The sequence below is a fragment of the Chiloscyllium punctatum genome, chromosome 38, assembly GCF_047496795.1.
Source record: "Chiloscyllium punctatum isolate Juve2018m chromosome 38, sChiPun1.3, whole genome shotgun sequence".
In the NCBI taxonomy this organism is placed as follows: domain Eukaryota; kingdom Metazoa; phylum Chordata; class Chondrichthyes; order Orectolobiformes; family Hemiscylliidae; genus Chiloscyllium; species Chiloscyllium punctatum.
The window spans coordinates 8,199,552-8,211,677 of record NC_092776.1 but is presented as its reverse complement, the minus strand read 5'-3'; the positions used below and the strand labels follow the sequence as shown (position 1 = coordinate 8,211,677).

Here is a 12,126-nt window from a genome sequence, read left to right as displayed (position 1 = left end):
CCTGATACTATTCAGAGTAAAGCAGCACACCCCTAATCTTCAACACTAACATTCAACAGCAACAGTGTGTACTACCGACAAGACACACACAGCAAATTACCAAAGATCCTGAGACAGCGCATTCCAAACCCAGAATCACTTCCATCTAGGAAGACAAGGGCAGCAGTTACATGGGAACAATACATCTCCTTCAAATTCCACTCCAAGCCACTCAACACCTTGACTTGGAAATATATTGCCATTCCTTCACTGTCACTAGGTCCAGGCCCTGGAACTTCCTCCCTAACTGTATTGTGGATTTACTTACAGTACATGGATTGTAGCGTTCAAGAAGACAACTGGCAAAGTGCTGGCATACCAACTACATCCATGCCCCACAAGTGAGAGAAAAAAGATTTTTCATGTCCTCCTAACAATTTGCTTTCCTACCTTTTCCTTACATTCAGGAAACTAGAAAAACAGATGGATATTTACAACAATGATGGTTATAATGGACACCACTACCTTATATTTCAGAAGTAACAACTTAAATTAAGTACTACCAATAACCATGGTATCTTCCCTGATGTTAATAACTGGTGTTCCTCTGGCCCTATTAGGCCCTGCAATATGAATATAATTCATTTCCAGTTGCAATAACGGATTGCAAACTCATCAATTTGAGCTATATCATCAATTCAAAGATAGATCCCTCAATAAAGCAGTGGTTTGACACATTATCTAACTTCAAAGGTTTACTACCAAAGTTAGAAACTTCTAAGTAGACAGGGTTCGTGTAGGTAAAAATCCTAGGGTTCGTGTAGTTTGCTGCCATAAATTCAATGCATTTCTTGATTGGCTTCTTTCTTTAAATTCTAGAACAAAAAAAAATTTCTTCAAGAAGCTGAACATCCCTCAATCATTGTTTATTTCAGTCACAAGCGTAATAATTTCATAAGAATGATGTGTATTATTTTCTGTTTCAAAACAGAAGTATTAGAAATAGTTAAGCCATCTGGAAACGTGTGGAAAATAGCAGTTGGACAAATCAAGTACAAAACATGAAATCGACGACAGTCAGTCCTTCATATTTAATTATCTTTTCTTTACTAACTTTAGGAAATAATCAGTATTGCATGACAAAGTACTACTGTGCAAAACTAGTGACAACATAAATTCTAGTAACATGCCTATAGCAGTTTATTCCTGCCACTCAGTGGCGCTGTGTACAAACTACATTAGCTTGCTGTAGAATTCTGTTCCCCCCCATAAATTTGGGAGCGATAAGGGAACAATGGCAAAAAAACTTTTGCGAAACAGATAAACATTAATAAAATAAATAGAAAACAGATTAAATGGGCGAGAAGGTTCAGAAGAAAATTGCAGTTAGGAAGTAAGATTGAACATTGGTCACCCTGCCATGAATCCTGGGAGGGTGAAGAAAACAAGAGTTACCCATGGTAGTTGCCACACACATCAAAATAATGAGTTGAAACAAACACTGACAGGTGCACAAATTCCACCTCTTCTCGCAAAATTCTCATTCTCTGCTATCCTCTCAAGGCTCATCACTAGTTCCTCACTGAGATAAGTTCTTATGAAAGGAGGGAAGATAAGAAGTAGGAGTATGCAATTCAGCCCCTCATGCCGGCTTTACCATAGCTGATCTCATCTTGGTCTCAGCCTCACTTTCTTACCTGCTCTCCATAACTTTTTAACCCATCATTAACTAAAAATCTGTCTATCTCCTCCATAATTGTACTCAATGTTCCAGCATCCTCCATATTTTGGAGTAGTAAGTTCCAGATTCATGATCCTAAGACAAATATTTTCTCCTTAATTCCATTTTGTATCTGCTACCCTTTATCCTTCAATTATGACCTAATTCTATATTGCCCTTCCATGAGGAAACATCCTCTCTACAGCTACTTTGTCAACTCCCTTTAGCATCTTATATACCTTAATTAGATCTCCTCTGAAATCAATCTAGTGGACTTCCTCTGAACTGCCTCCAATAGAATTAAATCTCTCCTCAATTAAGGGCACTAAAGTTATATGCAATACTCTAGATACAATCTCAATAATGCCTTCTACAGTTGCAACCTTCAGTAACGTCTCGTTTTGTATGTTTTAATCTCCATCTGAACTCAGTTTATTAAAAAACCTCAATTTTACTGCCTCCCTGTATTTTCTTACCTCTTCCTTCAAAATAATGCTGCCATTTATTCACAAATCATTCTCAACCTGGTCAGCTCATGTGACACCGCTGTTCTAATTATTCTGACTATGAGCAGTCCAGACAGTAGATAGGGATAATTGATGAATGGGTCGATAATAAGAACATTGAAATAAGATGAAAAGCAGTAGAAAAATTAGTAAATATTTTTATGCAACAGATTGTTAGGCTCCAGGAATCGCTGCTTGAGAGTAGTAGAACACAGATTAAATCATGGTCTTCAAAAGTACATTGGATAACCACTTAAAGAGAAATAAAACACTGGACAACAAAGCCAGGGTTTTGAACTAGCTGAGTTTCTCTACCTGTAGAAACATTGCAGGGGAAAATAGCCTGTTTCGGTAATAGCACTTCATATACCAATTTAGAGGCAAGCTTATAGTGCCCGATGTTTCTACAAGCAGTTTTTGGAGACAGCCTTTTGCTTATATAGAAGTAGAATTTCTTCAGGAGATGTTCTAAGCCAATCATAAATAGCCAGTACAAGCACAGGGGCTGAATGCTGCCTACCTCTTGTGTTGGAATTTTAGATTGAAATAACTTAGTGACAACTAAATTTGAAAGGTACCAAAATCTGCCGTAAATAATAGAAGTGTCTATTTGCATCTGAATTGAGACAGCCTTTGCTCATTCAAAAGTGCAATGACAACGCAATTTGCACAAATGGATGATATTAACAACAGGGAAAGTTTTCTTGAGAAATCTGGATGCTTTTTTAAGCTGTGAATTCTTGCAGGATGAAGTTCCTTGTTGATGCCGCATGAGATTTTGTTTAATGTCACACAACATTTTTCACACGACTTTATATGACCTCACACACAGATGGCTATAGAATCTTCGTTCTTTATACAGTCATCAAGTCCCTGTCAGTCATGATTACACTGACTACATTTTTAAGATGCCTAAATTATTTGGGTAAGTGGCATGACCTTTTCCCATTACATTGTTTTTTTTAATGAGTAAGCAACTGGTAATAATTTTGAAACAACTTTTCAATCCTTATATGGACTGTAGTGTAATATGTCCAGTGTTTAAACCTCAACATTTACTTTATTTTCATTGCATCCTGACTGAGCAATTAAAATGGCACCTGCAGTCAAATCTCCAACAAGGATTAAACAAAGAATTAATGCATTGAATTACGAATGTATCAAATTTTCTGATGCTCATTTGTATCTTTCGATGGTAACTATGCATTTTACATCAGAGTCAAAACATTCAGCGTCTCAGATTCATACAGTAAACAAGGAGGCCATTCAACACATGAGCATGTGCTAACCCTCTACAAAGCAATCTATTTAGTCCCATTTAATTGCACTTTTCTCACAATCTACACTGCCTTTGTATTCTATGAATTAATTTTGAAACCCAAGATCCCACATGCTTTTTACTGAACCTACTCCATCTTTAAAGACGTGGACCTATGCACCTCCACATTTCCCTTTTCTTGTTCTCCCTTCAAAATTGTACTATTTAGCATACATTACCTTTCTGCACTGAATGTCATCTGCCCATTCCACCAGCCTATCCATGTGCTTTTGAAAGCCTCTACCCTATTCAGAGTTTTGTCTGATTAAAATAATATGCAAATGACAAGGTGGGACCAAGTAGACAGACGTAGCAGGTACAAGGGAACAGTAATGTGACTTGAGTAAAAATTTAAAGAGCATCAGATGGAACAAATGAAGTTGATAAAGGAGGCTAACTAAAATGAATGCAGAAGGTGGGTTCTTTCCGATGTAAAAATTTCAAATTGCAGATGTTGACTCAACCAAGCACCTCTGCTGAAAATCTCTGACCCAAATTATTCAGTGTTTCAGAACGTGTGGCAGAGTTACAGATCATCTGAAACATCAAGGCAGAATGACTTATGGAGTGAGGGTCTCAAAGGGTACTCACTCCTTAGGTTGGTAGTTGTTGAAAAGAAGGGTGATTACCCAACAAGAAATGACAATGTTGGGATGTTGTTTGAAAGTAGGAGATAAACAGGGAAGATAAAGGGAACATAGTTTGACATAATATGACAAATAGGAACATAAGAATCTCTACTGGGCCCTCAGCTCTTTACCCAATTAATGGCTTGCACATACGAAGAAGTAGGAATCTTCAAAGGCTTTAAGAACCATTTAGATTTTAAATCCTATAGCATACAAGTCTTTGGGCCAAGTACTGGAAAATGGGATTAGAATAGATGGATGTTTGATGACTGGCATGATGGGCCAAAGTGCCTCTTTCCATGCTGTCAAAACCCTATAACTAAGAGAGTTTTATATCCAAGTTTACCAACAACACTTAATTAGGAGACATAATAAGTTTTGTATATGAGAAAAGTGTTCCATTTTCATGAGAGCTTACATTGACCATACTTCAGGGAGCTATACTTCCTTCACACTGTGAAGGAAAGATTTAATCTAACATCTTCAAAATGATAAAAGAACAAAAAAATAAAATTAATAGTTTCTGGCAAAGAATGAAATATAAGAATAAAGATATTAAATTTAAATACAAATACTTATAAAGCACTTTCATGATACATCCCCTAAATAACTGCATAGAGGCCAGGCCCTCCACAGCACCCTTTACCTACATGTACACAGCACAATAACTGTAGCCTGACACTCGTTTACTGTGTCCTACACCTGCACACACACAATATGGGTGCTGGGGGAAAGGAAAGGACTACCAGTATCAGGCAGTAATGTGGGGAAAGAGGAAATAAAAGAAAAAAAAGAGCAGGAGTGTCTGACATCCTGTTCACTCTGAGATGGAAAAAAGGACATTCAGAATCTCTTCAGTTCAGGGACTGGTTCAGAGGTCAATAGACGGCACCCTCTCTGGACTCATAGCAGAAGCGGTAATGCAAAGATTAGAACAAACAGTCTTACCGCAAATTCAACCCAAACTCTGGGTCAGATATGTGGATGACACCTTTGTAATCATTAAAAACACAGAAATAGAGAACACACACAGGATCATCAACGCCACACTCACAGGGAGCCGATTCACTAGAGAGGAAGAAAAGGACAACCAACTCCCATTCCTAGACGTGATGGTACAGAGAACACTGAACAGAGAATTCACTACAAAGGTATACAGGAAAGCCACACACACAGACCAAGTCCGAAACTACGAAAGCAACCACCCTAACACACACAAAAGAAGTTGCATTAAGACACTGTTCAAAAGGGCCACAACACACTGCAACACACCAGAACTGCAAAAAGAGGAAGAAGAACACCTATACAATGTATTTGCCAAAAACGGATTCCCACGCAATTTCATCAACAGATGCCTAAGGGAAAGACAACGGAATGAGGACATGCCGCAACCCAAAGGACTAGCCACGTTACCATACATCAAGAGCATTTCCAAACTGACAGCCAGACTACTACGACCACTAGGACTCATAACAGCACACAAACCAACAGCCACTCTCAGACAACAACTCACCAGAACGAAGGACCCGATACGCAGCATGAGCAAAACCAATGTAGTGTACAAAATCCCATGCAAGGACTGCACAAAACACTACATAGGACAAACAGGAAGACAGCTAACGATCCGCATCCATGAACACCAACTAGCCACGAAACGACACAACCAGCTATCCTTAGTAGCCACACAGATGACAAGCAACAGGAGTTCGACTGGGACAACACCACTATTATAGGACAAGCCAAATAGAGAACAGCCAGGGAATTCCTAGAGGCATGGCACTCATCCACAGATTCAATCAATAAGCACATCGACCTGGACCCAATATATCGGCCACTGCAGCGGACAGCTGGAACTGACAACCGGAAGCGGCAGATTCAAACCACTACAAATGCCGGAAGAAAGATCACAGAAGCGCTTCACAGGAGGCTCCCAAGCACTGAGGATGTCACCAACACAAATTCCCAGCTCAGCGAACAGAACCACAACAACGGGCATCCGAGCTACAAATCTTCTCACAAACTGAGTGCTTATTTTTCCCCAGCACCCATGTCGGGTGTGCGCACAGGTAAAGGACACAGTGAACAACAAGTGCGTAAATCATTACTTATATTCCACCACCAGGAATTTTTTTTTTTTGCTTTTTTTTCTTCACTGCTAACCCCCACACTACCGCCTAACTGCGGTAGTGCTTATTTTTTTCCCCAGCACCCATGGTGTGTGCGTGCAGGTGTGAGACACAGTGAGAGACACAAGGTGCACAAATCTTTATTCAATTTCCACCACCAGGAAGATAGGAAAACACCCGAGTGGCCATTGACAAGCACTGCCCTTCACAAAAGGGCAATGCTGTGTGATCAAACAGTGAAGGGGAGGGCAGGGATTAAATCAAAATAGTGTTGGAGGGGGAAATAATGCACTCCACTCCCTGCGGCGCCCACCTCTCTCTGAACACCTCTCCCTGTTGGTGGAGACCGCATGCTCCTTCTCCAAGGACACCGGGCACTAACGTAACCGCGGAAGAGGGGCAGGCAGTTGGCCCTAACACCACCAGGAATTTTATCTGTCATCCAGGGCTCCCTAATTGGCTCAGGTTAACAACCTAAATCAAGGGTCTCAGTCAACAAGATCCACCTAGCTCCAATCACTACAATCCCAAAGCTCATGAAGTTCAGAAGTGTAACATAGAGAAATAAGCAACTAGCACACAACATCCACATAACCAAATAATTTTTTAAAATGTTAGTTACAAGATTAATCTTGGTGCACCAGAAAACAACCTCTTTGCAATGCAATTGCCGTAATAGGAAATTTGATAATCAGAGAGAAAATATGATTTTTTGCAGTTCAGACTAAGAGTTTTGGATGCTAGATGTTAGATTATCAACACACATAAATTCAAAGATAGAACATAGAACATTACAGCTCAGTACAGGCCTTTCAGCTCTCGATGCTGAGCCGACTTATGGAATCAATCTGATGCCCATCTAACCTACACAATTCCATTTTCATCTTTAGGTTTATTCAATGACCAGTTAAATGCCCTTAAAGTTGTCCAGTCTACTACTGTTCCAGACAGTGTATTCAATGCCCCTATTATTCTTAGTAAAGAAACTATCTCTGACATCTGTCCTATATCTATCACACCTCAATTTAAAGCCATATTCCCCTTGTGCTAGCCATCACCATCCGAAGAAAAAGGCTCTCACTGTCCACCCTATCTAATCCTCTGATTATCTTGTATGCCTCAATTAAGTCACCACTCAACCTGCTTCGCTCTAACGAAAATAGCCTCAAGTCCCTCAGCATTTCTTCATAAGACATTCCCTCTATACCAGGCAACATCCCAATAAATCTCCACTGAACCCTTTCCAAAGCTTCCATATCCTTCTTACAATGCAGTGACCAGAACTGTACGCAATACTGCAAGTCCGGCCACACCAGAGTTTTGTACAGCTGCAGCATGACCTTGTGGCTCCGAAACGCAATCCCTCAACTAATAAAAGCTAACACACCATATGCTTTCTTAACAACCCTATCAACCTGGGTGGCAACTTTCAGGGATCTTTGTACATGGACACAGAGATCTCTCTGCTCATCCACACTACCAAGAATCTTACCATTAGCCCAGTACTCTGTATTCCTGTTGCTCCTTCCAAAGTGAATCACCACACACTTTTCTGCATTAAACTCCATTTGCTACCTCTCAACCCAGCTCTGCAGCTTATCTATATGGCTCTGTAATCTGCAACGTCCTTCAGCACTATCCACAACTCCACCGACCTTAGAGTCATCCACAAATTAGTAAGCCATCCCTTTACACCCTCACCTAGGTCATTTATAAAAATGACAAACAGCAGTGGCCTCAAAACAGGTCCTTGAGGCACTCCTGAATACCAGGATGAACCACCACCCTCTGTCTTCTTTCAGCTAGACAATTTCAGATCCCATCACTAAATCACCAGCAATCCAATGCTTCTGTACTTTGTGCAATAGCCTACCATGGGGAATCTTATCAAGCGCCTTACTGAAATCCGTATACAACGCATACTCTTTACCCTTATCCACCTGTTTGGTCACCATCTCAAAGAACTCAATAAGATGATGAGTTTTCATCCAATTCTGGTGAAAGGTCATTGACGTGAAACATAATTCTCTTCCTCTCTCCACAAACCATAGCTCATAGAGTCATACACCACAGAAACAGGCCCTTTGGCCTACCATGACTATGCCAACCAAGCTACATCAATCCTATTTGTCTGAATAAAAACCGAAAGAACTGCAGATGTTATAAATCAGAAACAAAAATAGAAATTGCTGGAAAAGTTCAGCAAGTCTGGCAGCATCTGTGGGGAGAAATCTGAGTTAATGTTTTGGGTCACGTGACCTTTCCTCAGACACTCCCATTTACCTGCACTTGGTCCATAGCCCTTTATTCCTGATGAAGGGCTTTTGCCCGAAACGTCCATTTCGAAGCTATTTGGATGCTGCCTGAACTGCTGTGCTCTTCCAGCACCACTAATCCAGAACCATAGCCTACTATGCCCTGTCTTTTTAAGTATTAATCCTGATGATTCTTAAATGTTAAGACATCATCCTCTCAGGCAGGGTGCTCCATGTTTCTAACACCCTCTGCATGACAAACATTTTCTTCAGACCTTCTCTAAACCAATCACTCATCTTAAACTTTGTTCCCTCTAATCTTACAGGCATCTGCCTTGGAGAAAAATCCTCATGATCTATCCTGTCAATGCCCCTCATAATTTTGTATACCTCTATCGGATCCCCCTCATCCTCCTTTGCACCAAGGAAACAAGCCCAGCTTCTCCAGTAAATCCACATAACCGTGATTCTTCATTCTTGGCAACATCCCTGGTAGAGGAGATTTACTATCTCCAGTGCAATATCTCCTTCCAACAGTGTGGTGACCAGAACCGCACACAGTATTCCATATGTAGCCTGAACAATGTTTTATAAAGTTGCAACAAGATTTCCTTGCTCCTATATTCTATGCCCCAGCAAATGAAGGCAAGCATCTCTTATGGCTTCTTCACCACCCGTCTCCTGTGCTGACACCTTCAGCGATTTACAGACTTTTACTCCAAAGCCTCTTTGTTCCTCAGTACTCAGAGGCTGCTAGGCCTGAGTATTTACAATATCCAGTATTTTCTACTGCAGGTCATTCTGCTATAAGGTGTGTTTCATTAGTGCGAATTTGTTATAACATGATTAACTTATTGGGAACACTAAGCAAAAGTGAGGACTGCAGATGCTGGAAACCAGATTCTAGATTAGAGTGGTGCTGTAAAAGCATAGCAGGTCAGGCAGCATCCGAGGAGCAGGAAAAATCGACGTTTCGGGCAAAAGCCCTTAGATTAGATTACTTACAGTGTGGAAACAGGCCCTTCGGTCCAACAAGTTCACACCGACCCGCCGAAGCGCAACCCACCCATTCCCCTACATTTACCCCTTTAACTAACACTACGGGCAATTTAGCATGGCCAATTCACCTAACCTGCACATCTTTGGACTGTGGAAGGAAACCGGTGTACCCGGAGGAAACCCACGCAGACACGGGGAGAATGTGCAAACTCCACACAGTCAGTCGCCTGAGTCGGGAATTGAACCCGGGTCTCTGGCGCTGTGAGGCAGCAGTGCTAACCACTGTGCCACCGTGCCGCTCCCTTCATAAGGAACGGAGGCAAGGAGCCTCCAGAGTGGAGAGATTATCTGCCTGAGCAGCGGCCGAGGAAAAACGAACCCGGGAGACTACAGCTAAGGTAAGACAGTTTGTTTCAAAATTACTTACCTGTAGCGGGCAGCGGTTTTTTTTTTCTCTTCACAAAAAGAGCGGGAGCAGCAGAGGAAGTGACGGTAAACAGAGGGGCAGCCGGGAAGGAGAACGGTGAGTATAAATACTCCCCCTTTAATTCACCAACGGTCATTTGAGTGGGAGCAGCGGCCGAGGAAAAACGAACCCGGGAGACTACAGCTAAGGTAAGACAGTTTGTTTCAAAATTACTTACCTGTAGCGGGCAGCGGAAGTGAGGTTGGAGCGCATAGCTGGGCGGGAAGGCAAGTGATTAGTATTTGAGTGGGTGTGTTCTAGACCCCAGGTTATTGACTCAGTGTTCTTGTTTTTGGAGACAGTGTACAGTCATGGCAGCACAGGTGGTGGAATGTTCCTCCTGCAGGATGTTTGAGGTAGGGGTGACCACCGATACTCCTGCCGACTTCGTGTGCAGGAAATGCAGTCAGATCCTGATCCTCACCGAACGAGTTAGGGAACTGGAACTGGAACTGGATGAGCTGAGGATTATTCGAGAGGCTGAGAGGGTGATCGATAGAAGCTACAGGGACATAGTTACGCCAGAGAGCAGAGGTAGCTGGGTAACAGTTAGAGGTGGGAAGGGGAAGAAACAGGCAGTGCAGGGTTCCCCTGTGGTCGTTCCCCTAAAAAATAAGTATGCAGCTTTGGAAACTGTTGGGGGGGACAGCCTTGCAGGTGTAAGCTGCAGTGTAGGGGTCTGTGGCTCTGAGATTCAGAAGGGAAAGGGGGAGAAGAAGAGACCGCTAGTTATAGGGGACTCTCTAGTTAGAGGGACGGACAGGCGGTTCTGTGGACATGGGCGAGACTCTCGGATGGTTTGTTGCCTCCCGGGTGCTAGGGTCCGAGACGTCTCGGACCGTGTCTTCAGAATCCTTAAGGGGGAGGGTGTGCAGCCAGAAGTCGTGGTACACATTGGCACCAACGACATAGGTAGGAAGAGGGGCGGGGAGGTCATTCAAGAGCTCAAGGAGTTAGGCTGGAAGCTAAAAGCTAGGACAGACAGAGTCGTCATCTCTGGGTTGTTGCCGGTGCCACGTGACAGAGAGGCAAAGAATAGGGAGAGAGTGCAGTTGAACACGTGGCTGCAAGGATGGTGTAGGAGGGAGGGCTTCAGATATTTGGACAATTGGACTGCATTCTGGGGAAGGTGGGACCTGTATAAACAGGACGGGTTGCACCTGAACCAGAAGGGCACCAATATCCTGGGGGGTAGGTTTGCTAGCACTCTTCGGGGGGGTTTAAACTAATTTGGCAGGGGGATGGGATCCGGACTTGTAGTCCAGCAAGCAAGCTAGCTGTGTGTCAGGATGTCCAAGACTGTAGGGAGGCTGTGGAGAAGGTAGCACTGACAGGGACTACTTACAGACACAGAGATGGGCTCAAGTGCGTATACTTCAATGCAAGGAGTATCAGAAATAAGGTGGGTGAACTTAAGGCGTGGATCGGTACCTGGGACTACGATGTTGTAGCCATCACGGAAACATGGATAGATGAGGGACAGGAATGGCTGTTGGAGGTTCCTGGGTACAGATGTTTCAGTAAGATTAGGGAGGGTGGTAAAAAAGGAGGGGGGGTGGCATTGCTAATTAGAAATGGTATAACGGCTGCAGAAAGGAAGTTTGAGGGGGATCTGCCTCTGGAGGTAGTATGGGCTGAAGTCAGAAATAGGAAAGGTGCAGTCACCTTGTTGGGTGTTTATTATAGGCCCCCCAATAGCAGCAGAGATGTGGAGAAACAGATTGGGAAACAGATTTTGGAAAGGTGCAGAAGCCACAGGGTCGTAGTCATGGGCGACTTCAACTTCCCAAATATTGATTGGAAGCTCTTTAGATCAAGTAGATTGGATGGGGCGGTGTTTGTGCAGTGTGTCCAGGAAGCTTTTCTAATGCAGTATGTAGATTGTCCAACCAGAGGGGAGGCCATATTGGATTTGGTACTCGGTAACGAACCGGGACAAGTGGTGGGCTTGTTAGTGGGTGAACATTTTGGTGATGGCGACCACAATTCTGTGACTTTCACCTTGGTTATGGAGAGAGATAGGTGCGCACAACAAGGAAGTTTCTACAATTGGGGGAAGGGAAATTACGATGCTGTAAGACAGGATTTGAGGAGCATACGTTGGGAGCATAGGCTGTCAGGGAAGGAT

The 12,126-nt window shown here is 42.8% G+C and overlaps 1 protein-coding gene across 2 annotated transcripts in view; it reads right to left on the bottom strand.

Moving 5' to 3' along the window:
• LOC140463320 (metal transporter CNNM2-like) overlaps positions 1 to 12,126 on the bottom strand; it is a 238,157-nt gene that overhangs the window by 16,343 nt on the left and 209,688 nt on the right. The window lies entirely within an intron of this gene.